This window comes from Trachypithecus francoisi, unplaced genomic scaffold, assembly GCF_009764315.1.
Source record: "Trachypithecus francoisi isolate TF-2019V2 unplaced genomic scaffold, Tfra_2.0 Lachesis_group21, whole genome shotgun sequence".
NCBI lineage: Eukaryota > Metazoa > Chordata > Mammalia > Primates > Cercopithecidae > Trachypithecus > Trachypithecus francoisi.
The window spans coordinates 28,188,485-28,209,826 of record NW_022681467.1 but is presented as its reverse complement, the minus strand read 5'-3'; the positions used below and the strand labels follow the sequence as shown (position 1 = coordinate 28,209,826).

Below are 21,342 nucleotides of genomic sequence, written 5' to 3'. Positions count from 1 at the left end.
ACTTGGTGGCATATGTCTGCTGTCCTAGCCACTTGAGAGGCTGGGGCAGGAGGATTAGTTGGACCTAGGAGTTAGAGGCTGCAGTGAGCTGTGATCAGTCACACCACTGCACTCCAGCCTGGGTGACAGAGAGAGACTCTGTGTCAAAAATTAAAAAATAAACAATGGGAGGCTGGGTGCGGTGGCTCACACCTGTAATCCCTGCACTTTAGGAGGCGGAGGTGGGCGGATCACGAGGTCAGGAGATCGAGATCATCCTGGCTAACACGGTGAAACCCAGTCTCTACTAAAACTACTAAAATTACAAAAAATTAGCCAGGCTCGGCCAGGCGCGGTGGCTCAAGCCTGTAATCCCAGCACTTTGGGAAGCCGAGACGGGTGGATCACAAGGTCAGGAGATCGAGACCATCCTGGCTAACATGGTGAAACCCCGTCTCTACTAAAAAATACAAAAAACTAGCCGGGCGAGGTGGCGGGCACCTGTAGTCCCAGCTACTTGGGAGGCTGAGGCAGGAGAATGGCATGAACCCGGGAGGCAGAGCTTGCAGTGAGCCGAGATCCGGCCACTACACTCCAGCCTGTGCGACAGAGCGAGATTCTGTCTCAAAAAAAAAAAAATTAGCCAGGCATGGTGGCGGCGCCTGTAGTTGCAGCTAGTCAGGAAGCTGAGGTAGGAGAATCGCTTGAATTGGGAGGCGGAGCTTGCAGTGAGCCGAGATCGCGCCACCGCACTCCAGCCTGGGCCACAGAGCAAGACTCCATCTCAAAAAAAAAAAAAAAAAAAAATGGGAATTTTAATTTTTACGCCTTTTTTGTTTACACAGATAATTGCACACTCTACATACTTTTGTTAATACATCTTGGAGATCTTTCCATATCATTACATAGAGAGTCTGCATCCTTCCCTGTGGGTGTAGCATATTCTGTTTTGTGGATGGATCATAACCAGCATGAGCAGTTTTTTTTTGTTGTTGTTTTGTTTTGTTTTGTTTTGAGATGGAGTCTCGCTCTGTCACCCAGGCTGGAGTGAAGTGGCACAACCTTGGCTCACTGCAGCCTCTGCCTCTTGGGTTCAGGCGATTCTCCTGCTTCAGCCTTCAGAGTAACTGGGATTACAGGCGCATGCCACGACACCCGGCTAATTTTTTTGTATTTTTAGTAGAGATGGGGTTTCGCAGTGTTGGCCAGGGTGGTCTCGAACTCCTGATCTCAGGTGATCCACCTGCCTTGGCCTCCCAAAGTGCTGGGATTACAGGCGTGAGCCACTGCGCCTGGTCCAGTATGAGCAGTTTTGATAAATGGTGTCAGTGTTAATCACAGTTCTCAAAGAACAGAATCAACAGGATGTGTGTGCATATATCTATATGTATATGTGTATGTATGTGGGAAGAGAGATTTTTATTTTAAAAGATTGGCTCACATGATTACAGTGACATGGTCAGTCTTCAGAGTAGACCAGCAGGCAAGAGATGCAGGAAGAGTTTCAGTTCAAAGGGTATCTGCTAGCCAGGCACTGTGGCACACACCTGTACTCCCAACTTCTTGGAAGGCCAAGGCTGGAGGATCACTTGAGCCCAGGAGTTCAAGACCAGCCTGAGCAATGGCGTGAGACCTTGTCTCTAAAAATAAAATAGGAAAATAAAGACTGTCTGCTGTCAGAATTCCTCACTAGGGAGAAATGGATAGGATGCCAGCCTTTTTTTTTTTTTTTTTTTTTTTTTTGAGACGGAGTCTTGCTCTGTCGCCCAGGCTGGAGTGCAGTGGCCGGATCTCAGCTCACTGCAAGCTCCGCCTCCCGGGTTTACGCCATTCTCCTGCCTCAGCCTCCCGAGTAGCTGGGACTTACAGGCGCCCGCCACCTCGCCCGGCTAGTTTTTTTGTATTTTTTAGTAGAGACGGGGTTTCACCATGTTAGCCAGGATGGTCTCGATCTCCTGACCTCGTGATCCGCCTGTCTCGGCCTCCCAAAGTGCTGGGATTACAGGCTTGAGCCACCGCGCCCGGCCTGCCTTTTTTTGTTTGTTTGTTTTTAGGCTTTAACTGATTCGATGAGGCCCACCCACACTATGGAGAGGAATTTGTAATACAATAGGTCCCCCCATATCCATGTTTTCATTTTCCTTGGTTTCATTTACTCACAGTCTGAAAATATTAAGTGGAAAATTCCAGAAATAATTTATAAGCTTTAAATTGCATACCATCCTGAGTAGCATGATGAATTCTCATGCTGGCCCACTCTATCCTGGACATGAATTCATGTTCTGGGATGAGAATTGATCCTTTCTCCAGGGTACCCACGCTGTATACGCTGTTAATCACTTAGTAGCAGGCACTGTTGTCAGATCGAGAAAAACATATGTATAGGGCTTGGGACTGTGTGGGTTTAGGAATCTGCTAGGAGTCTTGGAACATATCCCACATGGATAAGGGGGGGCCGCTGCTGCACTTAAAAGTCCACTGATTTAAATGTTAGTGTCGGCCGGGCACAGTGGCTCACGTCTGTAATCCCAGCCCTTTGGGAAGCTGAGACAGGTAGATCACGAGGTCAGGAGTTCAAGACAAGCCTGGCCAAGATGGTGAAATCCCGTCTCTACTAAAAATGCAAAAATTAGCCGGGCACAGTGGCAGGTGCCTATAATCCCAGCTACTTGGGAGACTGAGGCAAGAGAATCTAATTGTTTGAACCCGGGAGGCGGAGGTTGCAGTGAGCTTGAGATTGTGCCACTGCCCTCCAGCCTGGGTGACAGAGTGAGACTCTATCTCAAAAAAAAAAAAGTGTCATCCATAAACACCTTAACAAAAACATCTAGAATAGTGTTTGACCAGCTCTCTAAGCACTGTGGTCCAGCCAAGTTGACACAAAATTAATCCTCACAGTGCCAAATTGACCTCTACATTCTTTCAATTTATGCTTCCACCAGCAAGTTACTGTCCAGAAGTTCCAAAGAAGAACAGATGAGTGCCTTTGAACAGTGTCCAGATGTGATCATGAATTTTCAGAGAGCCTCATGTGCTTGAGACCATGATAATCTAATGTATTAATAAAAAGAATTCACCAAAAAAGAAGTAAAAATAAAAAATTAGAAAAAAAAAGTTCACAGAAAGTCAGAACGGCAAGGTACATAAAATACAATCTATTTATTTATTATTATTTTTTTTTGAGATGGAGTCTTGCTCTGTTGCCCAGGCTGGAGTGCAGTGGCATGATCTTGGCTCACTGCAACCTCTGCCTCCTGGGTACAAGCAATTTTCCTTCCTCAGCCTCCTGAATAGCTGGGACTACAGGCGCATGCCACCATGCCCGGCTAGATTTATATTTTTAGTAGAGACAGGGTTTCTCTGTGTTGGCCAGGCTGGTCTTCAACTCCTGACCTCAGGTGATCCACCTACCTCGGCCTTCCAAAGTGCTGGGATTACAGGCGTGAGCCACTATGCCCAGCCAATACAATCTATTTAAAACTCACTCATATTACAGATGGGGAAACTGAGGCCTGGAGACTGAAACTGTGATCACTGGCCAGGGGTCAGACAGTGCTGTCCTGTGATCCACGGGGTCCTGCTTGATTCAGAAATGGGCTCCTGAAACTAGAAGGGCCTCCAGCACGTCAAGCCATCTGGTGCGGGTCCAAGTCTGGGTGCTGTGTAAGAGTTGCACCCAGCTGGCCACTGGACAGATTCTGACCAGGGAGCTCCTTGCCCCACCCAATTCAGCCGCTGCTGCCCCATGTGGATCACAACATTGGCTTCCTGATGGCCCCACTGGAGTCTTCAGCCTCACGGCTTCCACAGTCCAGCCCATTTCCTGTGTGACTATTCTTATGCACAAGTCTCATGTCACCCAACAGATCCACTGCTCAGGGTTCTGCCGGGTGTCCAAAGCAAAGTCTGAACTCTAGAACACCCAGCCCTGACAGCCTGGCCGTGCCGACCTCCTCCAATGCGCCATCTCCACTGCCTGCTGGCAGGCATCCTACTGGAGCATCTATACCAGGCTGCTTACAGCCACCGAGCCATGATGCCATCTGCCTCTTCTCCCCTTGGGCTTACAGTGCCGCCCCACATTTCTAAAGGCCTCTCCCGATAGTTCTTGGCCGTAATAAACACCCCTTGGGCCTTCATTCCTCTGCTTCAGGGGTTAGGAGTGCAAGTTCTGAAGTCAGACTGCCTGGAGTTTCTTTTTTTTCTTTGTAGAGAGTGGGGCACAGGGGATGTCTCACTGTGTTGCCCAGGCTGGTCTTGAAATCCGGAACTCAAGTGATTCTCCCGCCTTGGGCCTCCCAAAGCATCAGGATTACAGGTGTGAGCCACTGCACCCAGACCTGCTTGAGTTTCAATACTGGCCTTTCTGCTTATTAACTGTGTGACCTTGAGCAAACTCCTTAACATCTGAGAACCTTAGTTTCCCCGTTTGTAAAAGGGTTATAATTCTCACCTCACAAGGTTATTGGGGTAGATCACTTCACACAGAGCATGCTTAACTAACCAGTGAGCTACTTATTATCAAATCGTTGTAATTATTTGTTCCCAGGATTCTCTTTGCCACTAGCCCCTGAATTTCTTTGTGTGTGTGTGTGTGTGTGTGTGTGTATGTTTTGTTTTGTTTTGTTTTTGAGATAGAGTCTTGCTCTGTTGCCCAGGCTGGAGTCCAGTGGCGCCATCTTGGCTCACTGCAACCCCCACCTCCAGGGTTCAAGTGATTCTTGTGCCTCAGCCACCTAAGTAGCTGAGATTACAGGCGCCTGCCACCACACCCAGCTAATTTTTGTATTTTTAGTAGACAAGGGTTTTGCTGTGTTGGCTAGGCTGTTCTCAAACTCCTGTGCTCAAGTGATCTGCCTTCCTCGGCCTCCCAAAATGCTAGAATTACGGGCATTAGCCACCATGCCCATCCCATGAGCTTCTTGATAGGAGACTTGCTTTTCAGTTGAATCACCCCTACATTCAGCATCATTCAGCCCCACTCCTCCTCCCCAAGTCAGCCTCGTAACAGGTCCTTCCCTTTGTTGAAATGAAATGAGGCTGAGTGTAGAGCCTCCAAGGAAGCAATGTTAACAAACCTCCCTGGCTTTAGAAGAAGAAATCTAGGCCGGGTATGGTGGCTCACACCTGTAGTGTCTGCACTTTGGGAGGCCGAGGCAGGTGGATCACCTGAGGTCAGGAGATCGAGACCAGCCTGGCCAACATGGTGAAACCCCATCTCTACTAAAAATACAAAAAATTAGCCAGGTGTGGTGGCTCGTGCCTGTAGTCCCAGCTGCTCGGGAGGCTGAGACATGAGAATTGCTTGAACCTGGGAGGCGGAGGTTGTGGTGAATTGAGATCACGCCATTGCACTCCAGCCTGGGTGACAGAGTGAGGCGCTGTCTCAAAAAAAAATAAAAAGAAGAAGTCCAGGGAAGTTGTTTTGATTGTGCGTCAGTTTTAACATAGATCATAGATCACAGATAGCTCCACAGTGTAAGGGGCCCTCTTCCCAGAGCAGTTGACTGTCCCCCTGCCTGACTCCACCAACATTCTTGGAGCACCTCCTATGGGCAAAGGCTATGCTAGGCCCTGGGGGAGGGAGTGATAAGCCCTGAACACAGATAACTGACAAGTTGTTTTTTCTTTTTTTTTCCTTTCTTTCTTTCTTTCTTTTTTTTTTTTGAGACGGAGTCTTGCTCTGTTGCCAGGCTGGAATGCTGTGGCGTGATCTCGGCTCACTGCAACCTCCGACTCCCTGATTCAAGCTTTTCTCCTGCCTTGGCCTCCCAAGTAGCTGGGACTACAGGCACGCATCACCACACCCAGCTAATTTTTGTATTTTTAGTAGAGATGGGTTTCACCATGTTGGCCAGGATGGGCTCAGTCTCCTGAACTTGTGACCCACCCGCGTAGGCCTCCCAAAGTACTGGGATTACAGGCGTGAGCCACCTCACCTGGCCAAGTTGTTTTTTCTATGTAAGAGTAGATTATATCCTCACTCCCATTTACAATAGTTCAGAGCCCATAATGAACTCCAGAAGTACTCTAGTTCCTTTGTTGGATTGGAATTTTGTTACGAATATACTCTTTTTTTTTTTTTTTTTAAGAGACGGAGTCTCACTTTGTTGCCCAACTGGAGTGCAGTGGCCAGATCTCGGCTCACTGCAAGCTCTGCCTTTCGGGTTTACGCCATTCTCCTGCCTCAGCCTCCCAAGTAGCTGGGACTACAGGCGCCCGCCACCTCGCCCGGCTAGTTTTTTGTATTTTTTAGTAGAGACGGGGTTTCACCGGGTTAGCCAGGATGGTCTCGATCTCCTGACTTCGTGATCCGCCTGTCTCGGCCTCCCAAAGTGCTGGGATTACAGGCTTGAGCCACCGCGCCTGGCCTACGAATATACTCTTGAATTAGGAGCATTGATCAGGCTCTGCAGACTGTCAAGGGGTATTTTGCTGCAATGCTGGGGGATTTGGGCAGGATTTTTCTTACTGTTAGCACTGCACCTTTGCATTGATTCACTCTTGTTCCAATTCTGTTTAGAAATCTGCTGTCTGGTAATCTCACTTTTGATGCAGTTTATTTTGTTTGCTTTTGGAGTATAGTGTTCATTAGGATGGTAATGGTCTGGCCCAAGAGGAGATGAGCCAGAAATACCTGTATTCTTTCCCTGGAGGGAAGAGGACTGGCTTGGCTGGGATGGGAAGATCAAGCGGGGGAGGGGGTGTTGACTGGTCAGCTCCTTTTTTTTTTTTCTTTCATTTTTCCATTTTTTGGCCTATCATGCTTGTTTCTGATCACTGTTCAGTTCTGACACTATTGTTTATTTTTACTATAGTGGCATTAAAAAAGAAGCTGGACCTGGCACAGTGGCTCACATCTGTAATCTCAGCCCTTTAGGAGGCCAAGGCAGGAGGATCATGTGAGGTCGGGAGTTCCAGACCAGCCTGGTCAACATAGCAAAACCCTGTCTCTGTGAAAAACTTAAAAATTAGAGCTGGGTGTGGTGGCTCACGCCTGTAATCCCAGCACTTTGGGAGTCCGAGGCAGGCAGATCATGAGGTCAAGAGATCAAAACCATCCTGGCTAACACGGTGAAACCCCGTCTCTACTAAAAATACAGAAAATTAGCCTTGCGTGGTGGTGGGCGCCTATAGTCCCAGCTACTCCAGCTACTCGGGAGGCTGAGGCAGGAGAATGGCGTGAACCCGGGAGGTGGAGCTTGCAGTGAGCTGAGATCGCACCACTGTACTCCAGCCTAGGCGATAGAGTGACTCCGTCTCAAAAAAAAAAAAAAAAAAAAAAAAAAGCCAGGTGTGGTGGCATGTGACTGTAGTCCTAGCTGCTCTGGAGGCTGAGGTGGGAGGATTGCTTGAGCCTGGAGTTAGAGGCTGCAGTGAGCCGTGATCTGCGCCTCTGCACTCCAGCCTGAGCAACTGAGCACGACCATTTCTCACGAAATAAAAATAAAGAAGTTGATGATGTTGTGGAAAGTTCTCAAATAGCCCAAGTGGTCAACTGCTCCCTTGTGGGACCAGCAACCTCACACAGGAGCATTTGCCAGAGTGGAAAATGGCCTTTCTGAAAGACAGAACACTCAACAACAAATAGTTTTCTAAAGGATACTTGGTCTTTTCCAAGTTGCTTTATTTTTTTTTGAGACAGAGTTTCATTCTATTGCCTGGGCTGGCGTACAGTGGTGTGACCACGGCCCACCGCAGCCTTGACCTCCTGGGCTCAGGTAATCCTCCCACCTCAGCCTCCCAGGTAGCTGGGATTACAGGCATGAGCCACTATGCCCAGCTAATTTTTTTTTTTTGTATTTTTTGTAGAGACAGGGTCTCACTCTGTTGCCAGGACTGGTCTCAAACTCCTGGGCTCAAGGGATCCTCCTGCCTTGGTCTCCCAAAATGTTGAGATTACAGGCATGAGCCACCAAACCTGGCTGGGGTTTTGTTTTTGTTTTTTTAACATTTGTCACATTTCACAAAGGTATTTCAGAATCTCTGAGAAAAGTGCTATAGATAATGTCTAATGATACTTTATATTTGGACAGCACTTTCGTTTGTTTTTTTAGTGGGGAGTAGGGGGCGTCAAATAACTTACATATAGTGAAATTTACCCTTCTTCAGTATGCAGTTCAGTGAGTTTTGATAAATGTATAATAGTAGTGTAATCAATACCACAGTCAAGACATGGACTATTTTCATTACCCCACAAAGTGCCCTCATGTGTGGTTAGAGTCAGCCCTCCCATCAGCACAGTCCTGGCAGCCACTGACCTGGTTTCTGTCCCTACTGTTTTGCCTTTTCCAGAATGTCATATAAGTGGCATCATTCATTATGAGACTTTTTTTATTTTTTGAGAGGGAGTCTCGCTCTTGTTGCCCAGGCTAGAGTGCAATGGTGTGATTTTGGCTCAATGCAACCTCTGTCTCCCAGGTTCAGGTGATTCTGCTGCCTCGGCCTCCTCAGTAGCTGGGACCACAGGTGTGCACTACCATGCCCATGCCCGGCTAATTTTTTTTTTTTTTTCTCTTTTTGAGATAGTGTCTCGCTCTGTTGCCCAGGCTAGAGTGCAGTGGTGTGATCTTGGCTCACTGCAAGCTCCGCCTCCCGAGTTCACACCATTCTCCTGCCTCAGCCTCCCGAGTATGCCCAGCTAAGTTTTGTATTTTTGGTAGAGATGGAGTTTCCCCATGTTGACCAGGCTAGTCTCGAACTCCTGACCTCAAGTAATTCATTTGCCTCGGACTCCCAAAGTGCTGGGATTGTAGGCGTGAGCCACTGTGCGCGGCCCATTATGTAGCCTTTTGTGCCCCACTTCTCCCACTTAGCATAATGTTTTTGAGATTCATCTATATTACTAGTGCATCTGTAGTTCCTTCCTTTATATGACTGGATTGTTTTGTTTTTGAGACAGGGTCTCACTCTGTCGCCCAGGCTGGAGTGCACTATCACAGCTCTCCGCAACCTCCGCCTCCCGGGCTCAAGAGAGCCTCCCACCTCAGCATCCTGAGTATCTGGGAATACAAGTGCACACCACCATGCCTGGCTAATTTCTCTCTCTCTCTTTTTTTTTTTTTAATTTTTGTTGGAAGCACCATGGAGCCGCCTGAGCCCGGCCGAGCCTAAAAGTCCTGTGGCCCATGCCTGGCCAATTTTTGTATTTTCTAGTAGAGACGGGATTTTGCCTTGTCTCCTAGGCTGGTCTGGAACTCCTGGTCTCAGGTGATTCTCCCGCTTCGGCCTCCCAAGTAGCTGTGGTTACAGGCACGTGCCACCATGCTCAGCCCTCCCGTCAGCACAGTCCTGGCAGCCACTGGCCTGGTTTCTGTCCCTACTGTTTTACCTTTTACTGGTCGCCATGCTCACCTAAATTTTTTTGTATTTTTTGTAGAGACAGGTTCTCATGTTGCTCAGGCTGGTCTCGAACTCCCAAGTTCAAGCAATCCTCCCACCTCAGTCCCCCAAAGTTCTGGAATTACAGGCATGAATCACTGTGCCAGCATTGCATTTCAAAGCATGAATACATCCCAGTTTTTAAAATGTTTACCATTGTAAATGACCCCTGTTTTAATATGAAAATAACTAATATTGACAGTATTATGAAGAGGATCATGGTTATGATGTGTAGACACAAATTATGAAGAGGATCGTGGTTATGATGTATAGACACAAAAATCAGGTTATAAGACAGTAAGGTGAGGGCCAGGCGCAGTGACTCACGCTTGTAATCCTAGCACTTTGGGAGGCCCAGGTGGAAGGATTGCTTGAGCCCAGGAGCTGGAGACAAGCCCAGGCAACACAGTGAGACCCTGCCTTTATAAAAAATTAAAAATTTAAAAAGGCTGGGCACCATGGCTCACACCTGTAATTCTAGCACTTTGGGAGGCCGAGGCAGGTGGATTACAAAGTCAGGAGTTAAAGACCAGCCTGGCCAAGATGGTGAAACCCTGTCTCTACTAAAAATACAAAAAAAAATTAGCTGGTCGTGGTGGTGGGCACCTGTAATCCCAGCTACTCAGGAGGCTGAGGCAAGAGAATCGCTTGAACCCAGGAGGCGGAGGTTGCAGTGAGCCAAGATCATGCCACTGCACTCCAGCCTGGACGACAGAGTAAGACTCTTGTCTCAAAAACAAACAAAAAAAAACCAAGCCGGGTTCGGTGGCTCACGGCTATAATCCAAGCACTTTGGGAGGCCAAGGCAGGCGGATCACAAAGTCAGGAGTTCGAGACCAGCCTGGCTGATATGGTGAAACCCTGTTTCTGCTAAAAATACAAAAAATAGCCGATGTGGTGGCGGGCGCCTGTAGTCCCATCTACTCAGGAGGCTGAGGCAGGAGAATGGCTTGAACCAGGAGGCAGAAGTTGCAGTGAGCTGAGATCACGCCACTGCACTCCAGCCTGGGCGACAGAGCAAGACTTCATCTCAAAGGAAAAAAAAAAAAGCCAAAAAATAGTAAGGTGAGGGTGAAACTTCTCTTTTTAAAAAATGTTTACAGGCCGGGCGCGGTGGCTCAAGCCTGTAATCCCAGTACTTTGGGAGGCCGAGACGGGCGGATCACGAGGTCAGGAGACCATCCTGGCTAACACGGTGAAACCCTGTCTCTACTAAAGAATACAGAAAACTAGCTGGGCGAGGTGGCGGGCGCCTGTAGTCCCAGCTACTCAGGAGGCTGAGGCAGGAGAATGGCGTGAACCCGGGAGGCGGAGCTTGCAGTGAGCTGAGATCCGGCCACTGCACTCCAGCCCGGGCGACAAAGCGAGACTCCGTCTCAAAAAAAAAAAAAAAAAAAAAAAAAAGTTTACATAGAGTCAAACTAAGTGGATAAAATGGATATAAACAAAAATGTTATCAGTGGTTATTTTTGGGCAGTGGAATTATAGGTTTTTAAATGTTTTTCTTTGGCTTATGTATAGTTTCCAAAATTTTCTTTTTTTTTTTTTTTTTTTTTTTTTGAGGCGGAGTCTCGCTCTGTCGCCCAGGCTGGAGTGCAGTGGCGGATCTCAGCTCACTGCAAGCTCCGCCTCCCGGGTTTACGCCATTCTCCTGCCTCAGCCTCCCGAGTAGCTGGGACTACAGGCGCCCGCCACGTCGCCGGCTAGTTTTTGTATTTTTAGTAGAGACGGGGTTTCACCGTGTTCGCCAGGATGGTCTCGATCTCCTGACCTCGTGATCCGCCCGTCTCGGCCTCCCAAAGTGCTGGGATTACAGGCTTGAGCCACCGCGCCCGGCCAAAATTTTCAATTTAAATATAAATTAGTATGCTGTATTTATAGAGACAATACATGAAATATACATAATAAAAATTCAAATGTTATAGAACTGAAAAAGATGAAAAGTAAAAACAACCTATCCCCCAGAGGTAGCCACTGTCCATAGTTTCTATTTTAGATTCTTACCTTTATACAAGATCATTATAGCTTCTATTTTTGGTGTATGAACTGTAGTCCTAGAGGATTTTATTAGTTGTGAGTTCTATAACTAAGATCCATTATCTCAGTTGCTAAGAACATAGATACTGAGAACATCATTTAAAGAAAACACTTTTTTCAAGCAGGGAGTGGTGGCTCACCCCTGTAATCCCAACACTTTGGGAGGCCAAGGCAGGCAGATTGCTTCAGCTCAGGAGTTCAGGACCAGCCTGGGAAACATGGTGAAACCCCATCTCTACTAAAAATAAAAAATTAGCCAGGCATAGTGGCATGTGCCTGCACTCCCAGCTATTTGGGAGGCTGAGGTAGGAGAATTGCTTGAACCCAGGAGGTGGAGGTTGCAGTGAGCTGAGATCAGGCCACTGCACACCAAGCTAGGTAACAGAGAGAGCCTCCATCTCAAAAAAAAAAAAATTTCCAGCCAAAACAACTGAACTTCCTCCCCGCTGACCACCTCAATTATTTCTAGATGCCTTGTCGCTGTCCAGACTGTGGTGATTCCCTGGGCTGATCTGAAGCTGTGGCCTGAGTCATCTGCAGTTCCTCTAGCAGGTGGTCTCCCATGTCACAACCCCTGTGGAACCAGTTCCTTACCGTCTCTGTTCATCGCTGCTTCCTAAGTCAGGCCCTGCATGTCTTGACAGTACGTTAGATTCAGAAAAGCTTTGATTGCATCACTGCTTTCATGAACTCAAATGAGGGGAAGGGAGGGAAGGCAGGAAGAAGGGAGGGGGTCCTTTCTCTCCCACCGTGTGCATTACCTCATTTAACACTTGCTGCTAATGTGGTAGAATGTGTTTAACTTTGAATGAGACTTGGATTTATTTTTATTTATTTATTTATTTTGAGATGGAGTTTCACTCTTGTTGCCCAGGCTGGAGTGCAGTGGCGCCATCTCTGCTCACTGCACCCTCCGCCTCCCAGGTTCAAACGTTCTCCTGCCTCAGCCTCCCAAGTAGCTGGGACTATAGGCACATGCCACCACGCCCACCTAATTTTTTTGTAGTTTTAGTAGAGATGGGGTTTCACCATGTTGGCCAGGCTGGTCTCGAATTCCTGACCTCAGGTGATCTGCCCGCCTTGGCTTCCCAAAGTTCTGGGATTACAGGCATGAGCCATTGCGCCCAGTCCACCTCCTTTTTTTAAAAATTAATTAATTTATTTTCTAAAGATAGGGTCTCACTCTGTCACTGAGTCTGGAGTGCAGTGGCACAATCATAGCTCACTGCAGCCTCAAACTCCTGGGCTCAAGAGCTCCTCCCGCCTCAGCTACCAGAGTAGCTAGGACTACAGGTGCACACCACCATGACTGGCTAATTTTTAAATTTTTTGCAAAGATGAAGTCTCACTCTGTTGCCCAGGCTGGTCTCAAACTCTTGGGCTCAAGCGATCCTCCCGCCTCAGCCTCCCAAAGTGTTGGGATGACCAGCGTGAGCTGCCGTGCTTGACCTAAATCCACCTCTTATTTATATTCATGGATGCAGCAGTTCAATGAGAATATGTCAGCCACTCACTCTGCACCAGCCCCTGTGCTAAGCAGTGCGTAACCTGGAGGTTTGTGTCACCTCTCCATACCTTTGAGGTTCATCTGTAAAATGGAGATAGTGTCTCCTCCGAAGGTGATTCTGAGGATTGAATGCAGTGCCTGCTTCAGAGTTGTACATCATCAACTCTATCACTCATCTTTGGGTGCTTAGTACTAAGCCATAGTACTGAGTACTTTTGGAGAAAATGATAAACCAAGCAAATGTATTGGTGGTAGGTAGCTACCAGATCCCCCTGCAAGTTCCACCCAAGGACTAAATGAATGGCTAGACCTATGGTTCTCTTTAAAAAAAATTTTTATTGGCTGGGCACAGTGGCTCATGCCTGTAACCCCCACACTTTGGGAGGCCGAGGCGGGTAGATCACCTGAGGTCAGGAGTTCGAGACCAGCCTGGCCAACACAGTGAAACCCTGTCTCTACTAATAATACAAAAATTAGCTGGGCATGGTGGCAGGCACCGGTACTCCCAGCTATTTGGGAGGCTGAGGCAGGAGGATCACTTGAACCCCATCTCAAAAAAAAAAAACAAAAAAACACTTGGGGCTGGGCACAGTGGCTCACACCTGTAACCCCAGTACTTTGGGAGACTGAGGTGGGTGGATGACTTGAGCCCAGGAGTTCAAGACCAGTCTGGGGAACATAGCGAGACCCTGTCTCTATAAAAAATACAAAAATTAGCCAGGTGTGGCGGCACACACCTGTGGTCCCAGCTGTGTGGGAGGCTGAAGGGAAAATTGCTTGAGCCCAGGAGAGCAAGGCTGCAGTGAGTCGTGATCACACCACTGTACTCCAACCTGGCCTGGGTAACAGAACAAGACCCTGTCTCAAAAAAAAAAAAAAAAAAAAAAAAAAAAAAAAAAAAAAGAACTCTTGGGCAACACACAGAAAATCGTAAATCTAGGTAGCAAGGCTGTGAGTTATGGAGGAGGACGCTGGGTTACAGTGCCTGGGGAGGAGAGTTAGTGAGTCGCCAGAGGAGGTCCCTCTGCATGGCTGAGCCCCACAGGGCTGGGTCAGGGCTAGCGAGTGGTCTGCTTTGCCCTGGTAGGCCCAAAGATGGGGAGTCTCAGTGTCTCCAGGCAGGCGTTTGGGCCACACTTTCCCTTCATATGGCCTTTGTGTAGCAGATCAATATGCTGCCTCTGGCCTCTTTGGAGAGACCCGTTTACCTACTGTTGACTAAATAAAGGCTTAGAGAGGCTTATGGAATAAGGCGGCTTTCACATCAAAGGGCTCTTACAAAACAGCCTGGTGATGAGTTAAGTACAAATGAATCAGAAACAGATGGACTCAATTTCCTAGAAAATACCCCTGGGCTTCAACAAGAAGAGGGAAAGTGCTCAGCCAAAGGCACTGTGGGTTTTTGCTGATCCTAAAATATGCTTGATGATTTTGTCTGAAATGAGCTGAGATGTGGGGAATATGTCGGCTCCAAGTCATGAGAAACTCTGGGCTGGAGCTCTGCCGGCACATCAGCTGACTTCCAGCAGCTCTCCAGCTCGCCTTAGGGGGCCTGAAGGAGACCCCACTGACTTGGGGCCACTCTGGGTTTGCAAGGCCTGGAGAGAAGGTGCTGGTAAGACCTTTCTTCTTCCTGCATCAGTTTCCTGATGATAAAATGCAGGAATCGTTTTTCTTTGTTTTCTTTTTTGAGACAGAGTCTCATTCTCTTGCCCAGATCTAGGCTCATTGCAACCTCCACTTCCCGGGTTCAAGCGATCCTCCTGCCTCAGCCTCCTGAGTAGCTGGGACTATAGGCACTTGCCACTACGTCCAGCTAATTTTTGTATTTTTAGTAGAGACAGGGTTTCACCATGTTGACCAGGTTGGTCTTGAACTCCCGACCTCAAGTGATCCACCCCTCCCCAGCCTCGGTCTCCCAAAGTGCTAGGATTACAGGTTTGAGCCACCGCGCCCGGGAAAAATGCAGGAATTGATTTAGATAATCTCTAAAGGCCTTTTTAAGTACTGGTGTTCCATGAGTAATAATAAAAGTAATAATTGCCAACATTTACTGAGTGATTCCTTGTGTTAGGCACTGCATTAGTGCTTTATTAGCTTATTTTTACTGCTTTTAGCAACCCCGAGTTAGAACTATAATTATCTTCATTGTACAGATGAGGAAACTGATGCTCAGAAAGGTTAATGTGCCCAAAGGCCCACAGCTGGTCCATGGTAGAGTCTGAATTTTAACCAAGTGGTAAAGATTTCATGATTTCTAGCCCATCAGCTCTTACATTTCCACTCCTTCTAGTGTCTAGGTTGGTATTAAATAGTCTCCTCTCAGCCCTGCCTGAATCCACTACAAAATCTTTCTAACCCAAAGTAATCTGGAATTGCTTGAATCCGGGGGGCAGAGGCTGCAGTGAGCAGAGATTGCACCACTGCGCTCCTGCCTAGGCGACAGAGTGAGACTCTGTCTCCAAAACAAACAAACAAACAAACAAAAACCAAAGTAATATTCTGGAAACATAACTTGGCCTTGCTTACCCCCTGCTCCCCAGCCTGCATGCCAAGCTCTGTGTTAGATGCTGGGTGTGCAGAGCCTGCTCTCAGGGAGGTGGACAGTAACTCCAGCGCTGTGTGACAGATGCCCACTCCCTCTGACCCAGAGCGGAGTGAGGCATAAGTGGATCATGAGGCACCTGCAGGGGTGAGGCAAGCAGGCATGGCGGGGGAACGGCACATGGCACTGCTGAGTGGGATGCCTTCACCTCTGCAAGGAGTGAGAAGGAGGATGGCCCAGAGGCTGGGGGTGAGTGTTGGGTAAGAGGCGAGGAGGCCGGGGAGATAGTCAGGGGCCAGAGCCTACCAGATGATCCTTAGGCCATGGTTCTAAAGGGAGTCATGGCAGGCTGTGCAGCAGGGTAGTAGCAGAAGCATCCATGCCCTGCCTTCTGGTTCTACCCTCCTGCTCCCAGGTTGTGGGGAGTGAAGGACTAAAGGGCAGAGCAGGAAATGTAAGTGCTTGTTGAGGGTTCACTGGTGACATGGTTGGGTGGTCTTGACCCTAAACATCCACCTGCCATAAGATGACCCAGATAGGCCAGGCACAGTGGCTCACGCCTGTAATCCCAGCACTTTGGGAGGCCAAGGCAGGCAGATCACGAGGTCAGATCGAGACCATCCTGACCAACATGGTGAAACCTCGTCTCTACTAAAATACAAAAAATTAGCCGGGCATGGTGGCGCATACCTGTAGTCCCAGCTACTTGGGAGGCTGAAGCAGGGGAATTGCTTGAACCCAGGAGGCGGAGGTTGCAGTGAGCTGAGATCGTGCCACTGCACTCCAGCCTGGGTGACACAGCGAGACTCCATCTCAAAAAAAAAAAAGACCCATCTTCTGATTGGGTCAGCTAGAATAGTCTAGAAAGCAAGCATCTGGGCCAGTGCCCTGGCCCATCACCGTGGCTGCACAATAGCATTTGGGGAATACTTAAAAAATTTCACTGTTAGGTCTCCAGCTGAGGCTCTTTAAGATGAGGATCTCTGGTAGCAGAGGGGCCTGGCATCCTTGTTTGCAGAAGCTCCTCAGGGAGTTCCCCTGCATGGCCAGGGCCTGGAATCACTGACCTAGGCCAAGGGCTGTCAGTGTTTGGTGCACAACACAATCTCCTGGGAGCTCTCCTTACCCCAACCTGGACCTGTGAAATCAAAATAGGATGGAATGGGTAGTGATTAGGGCATCTGTACTTTTTTTTTTTTTTTTAGATGGAGCCTTGCTCTGTGTGCAGGCTGGAGTGCAGTGGCGCAATCTCGGCTCATTGCAACCTCTGCCTCCCGGGTTCAAGTGATTCTCCTGCCTTAGTCGCCCGAGTAGCTGGGACTATAGGCACATGCCACCACGCCTGGCTAAGTTTTGTATTTTTAGTAGAGACGGGGTTTCACCCTGTTAGCCAGAATGATCTCGATCTCCTGACCTCGTGATCTGCCTGCCTCGGCCTCCTAAAGTGCTGAGATTACAGGCGTGAGCCACCACACCCAGCCCATCTGTGCTTTTAACAGGCTCCCCGGGTGACTGATGTGCGTGTATGTGTTGAGAACCCTAGATCATATACTTTGGTTATATTTGCCTGGGCTTCTAATGGAGGTCTGGGTCCTGGTGGGTGCTTGGTAAATGCTGATTAGAGATTGGTAAGAAGGGTGAGACCCTCTTTATGAAGCAGCAAGTGTCTGAGGACCTCTGACACTCTTGGCTCTCCTCTTTGCAGAGGAGAATAGAAATGATGGCAAGGCCGGGTGCGGTGGCTCATGCCTGTAATCCCAGCACTTTGGGAGGCCGAGCGGGCAGATCCCTTGAGGTCAGGAATTTGAGACCAGCCTGGCCAACTTGGCAAAACCCCATCTCTACTAAAAATACAAAAGTTAGCCAGGCCTGGTGGTGTGCACTTGTAATCTCAGCTACTTGGGAGCTTGGGAGGCTGAGGCAGGAGAATCACTGGAACCTGGGAAGCAGTGGCTATAGTGGGCTGAGATCACGCCACTGCACTCCAGCTTGGGCGACAGAGCAAGACTCTGTCTCAAAAAAAAAAGGGGGGGGGCAGTTTATGGAATGTTTTACTGAATGTTCCCATCCACCATCAATAGGCCCCTGCCCTCAGGGAGTTTACCTGTGTGGTGGGGTAGAACAGCCCTTCACCTGTACTCCAAACTCCTAGCTCCACCCTCACCCTGCAGTGCTCTTCTGAGCCTCTCTACTGAACATCATAAGAAGGAACAAATGAAGAAGAGGTGTTCTGATCGTGTAACTGGTTAACTTTGTGGTACGGTCAGAGGATAGAGGTGCTTGAGTGCCAGCCTAAGTGGTGCCGATTGCTTACAATGAGAAGTCATTTCATTTTTCATTTAACAAATATTTTCTTTTTTTTTTTTTTTTTTTTGAGACAGAGTCTCGCTCTGTCGCCCAGGCTGGAGTGCAGTGGCCGGATCTCAGCTCACTTGCAAGCTCCGCTTCCCGGGTTTACGCCATTCTCCTGCCTCAGCCTCCCAAGTAGCTGGGACTACAGGCGCCCGTCACCTCGCCCGGCTAGTTTTTTGTGTATTTTAGTAGAGACGGGGTTTCACCGTGTTAGCCAGGATGGTCTCGATCTCCTGACCTCGTGATCCGCCCGTCTCGGCCTCCCAAAGTGCTGGGATTACAGGCTTGAGCCACCGCGCCCGGCCTAACAAATATTTTCTGAGGATCTACTTTGTACCAGGCCTTGGGAACACCAGGGTGAGCAAAATCAACCTTGTGGGTTGACTCTGCCTGAGGAGACAGACAGTAGCTGGGTAAAGAAGTCCATAATGAACTTGTTCTGTGAGTTAGGATGGGAACTGCCTTCATGCAGGGATAGGGAATAATGTATGTGTGTGTGTGTGTGTTGGGGGAGGCAGATTCTTAAAGTGGTCAGGGAAGGTCTCTGAGAAGCTGACAGGTGACCTAGTCCTGCATGATGCAGAGGAGCCTGACATGTAATGATGGAAGACAGAAGGGAAGGCATGTGCAAAGACCCTGAGGTGACAGCATGTCTTGTGAGTTTGAGAAACAAGGAGGCCAGAGTGGCTGGTGAAGGAGATCAAGGGGGAGCGATATGAGGGCCGAGGTCACAGGCCCGGACATGCAGGGCTGTGATTAGGATGTAACGTCTTCAGCAGGAGAGCAGCCTGCATTTTATCTCCCAGATAAGAGAGTGCATCAGAGTTTGAACGAAGGGAAGAACGACAGTATGGGCCAGGTGTGGTGGCTCATTCCTGTAACCCCAGCTACTCGGGAGGCCGAGGCAGGAGGATCACTTGAGCCCAGGAGGTTGAGGCTGCAGTGAGCTGTGATGGCGCCACTGCAGTCCAGCCTGGGTGACAGAGCAAGACCCTGTCTCTGAAAAAAAAGAACAAGATAGAAAGTCGTCTACGTTTTAGGGACATGGACTTAAAGTTTGACCTCCAGGAGATCGAGACCATCCTGGCTAACACGGTGAAACCCCGTCTCTACTAAAAAATACAAAAAAAAAAAAAACTGGCCGGGCGAGGTGGCGGGCGCCTGTAGTCCCAGCTACTCGGGAGGCTGAGGCAGGAGAATGGCGTAAACCCGGGAGGCGGAGCTTGCAGTGAGCTGAGATCCGGCCACTGTACTCCAGCCTGGGCGACAGAGCGAGACTCCGTCTCAAAAAAAAAAAAAAAAAGTTTGACCTCATGTGTGACCTGTGTAAGTCACCACTGCTCTATAGACCCCCCCTTGTGGGAGGACTGGCCCAGTTATCTGTGTCTAACTGTATCTAAGGAGCCTCTGGCTATCCACACATAAACTGAATGTAAAGAGTGTCCATTACGCACGTGGCTGGGGTAGTGAGAACCTCTGGAAGCTGTGTCGCAGATGTTTGTTCATCATCGAGTGAAGTGGTTGCTCTTCTTGACTGTGCTATTGTCCCCAGGGCTGGCGTCCAGTAAATACTGATTGATGGAGACCAAATTGGCCTTATTTCACATCAGTCTCCTTCTTCCCAGGAGAAAGAGAACAAGGTCTGCCCTGTACAGTGGCTGGGAGGAGGTGGGAGGGAGGCGGCAGGAGGCAGTGTGGCTATGTGGCTGAAGACTCTGGCTGGTGAGGCTGGGCGCTGGGCTCTGGGCAGGTGTCATTTTTATGAATGATTTCCTGCCAGGTAGAGGAGCTGACTCAGCCGATGGCCTCCCATGGGCTGGTGTGGGCCTGCTTTTCCGGAGCCCAATGCTAATCTGCCTGGGGCAGCTGGCTCCGGGGAAGGAAGGGCCTCCCGCAGAGGGGAGGGCAACTGTGCATCTTGGCAGGTTTTCTCCCCCCAGAGCTTTTCTTAGCTCGTCGAGGTGGGCCGTGGGGGAGGGAGTAAGACCCATCCCGTCTCCCCTCCCCCTTCTCCCTCCCTTTCCCTTTCTCCACCCCCCTCTCTGGCCTGCTGTCAGCCAGTTTCAGCTCCACTGCCCGCCTCATGCCTGCCTGCACTGCCTTCAGCAGATGTGTCTGTGGGAGGGGGTGAAGGCTCCCTGAGAAAACCCCCCCATCCAGCAGGTCTCTGCAGCCAGCCCTGGAAGTCAGGAGGCTCCTGAGGTGGGCAGTGTTGGGGGTGGCAGCAGTGGGGAGGAATTCCACCTTTCCACCCATGAACCAGCTCCTGGAGTGCTCTCCCCAGAAATTCCTAGTACTGGCTCTGTCCTCTCCTCCAGGTCAGAGCAGTCATTCCAGAGAGAAGCTCTTCTGTGCTTGTGGTCAATGTGGGAGGGTTTTCAGGCCTGTCTCAAAGCCCAGGCGGAAGATGTGTCTCTGAGCTTGGGTGTATTTGGCATCAGACAGTGAAAAAGGGTCAGGAGGATTTGTGGAATGTCTGACCACCTTTTAGGCTTCAGGAATGCCTGTCTTCAGTCTCTTGCCTGCCCGGGGCCTTTGCAGAGCTCTCTATCTTGTGGACACCTTAGTTCATTGAATTCTTACATTAAGAAGCAGTTACTATTTCCCCCATTTTACAGATTAGGAAACAGACCCAGAGAGGGAAATTCATTTGCCCAAAGTCACACAGCAACCAAGTAGGAGGATGTGGCTCTAAACCAAGTCTGCCCAGCCCCAAAGCCATTCTGTATACTTCCCTGGCTCCTGGAGGCAAAGCCCATGAAGAAGGTGAATGTGTAGGAAGCTACTCCCTTGTCAGGCACCAGAAGAGAAGTGGGGGATGGGGAGTGAGGTGTTTGGGTCTAACCTACTAACAATCTTGTGCAGACTTTGTTCATCCTTTGCTCCTCTATGACCCCGTCTGTAACACGGAAGGCTTACATTGGGTGCTTTTTTTGGTTTGTTTTTGTTTTTTTTTTTTTTTTTTTTTTTTTTTTTTTGAGACGGAGTCTCGCTCTGTCGCCCGGGCTGGAGTGCAGTGGCCGGATCTCAGCTCACTGCAAGCTCCGCCTCCCGGGTTTACCGCCATTCTCCTGCCTCAGCCTCCGAGTAGCTGGGACTACAGGCGCCCGCCACCTCGCCCGGCTAGTTTTTTTTTGTATTTTTTAGTAGAGACGGGGTTTCACCGTGTTAGCCAGGATGGTCTCGATCTCCTGACCTCGTGATCCGCCTGCCTCAGCCTCCCAAAGTGCTGGGATTACAGGCTTGAGCCACCGCGCCCGGCCTGTTTTTGTTTTTGAGACAGAGTCTCACTCTGTCACCCAGGCTGGAGTGCAGTGGTGCCATCTTGACTCACGGCAACCTCTGCCTCCTGGGTTCAAGCAATTCTCCTGCCTCAGCCTCTGGAGTAGCTGGGATTGCAGGTGCGTGCCACCATGCCTGGCTAAGGCTGATTTTTCTATTTTTGGTAGAGACAGGGTTTTACCATGTTGGCCAGGCTGGTCTTGAACTCCTGACCTCAGTCTCCCAAAGTGCTGACATTACAAGCATGAGCCAATGCACC

At 49.2% G+C, this 21,342-nt stretch overlaps 1 long non-coding RNA gene across 2 annotated transcripts; it reads right to left on the bottom strand.

The window, feature by feature from the left end:
- Window positions 1-5,794: 5,794 nt before the first annotated feature.
- On the bottom strand, window positions 5,795-21,098 carry LOC117068640. Of its 2 annotated transcripts, none has more exons than XR_004431196.1 (2): window positions 21,054-21,098; window positions 5,795-5,913 (listed from the first exon to the last, which is right to left on the bottom strand). It is a non-coding gene; the product is annotated as an uncharacterized LOC117068640 (long non-coding RNA). The 2 variants fall into 2 exon arrangements; XR_004431195.1 differs by lacking the exon at window positions 21,054-21,098 and adding an exon at window positions 11,188-11,198.
- Between the last annotated feature and the right edge of the window lie 244 nt (window positions 21,099-21,342).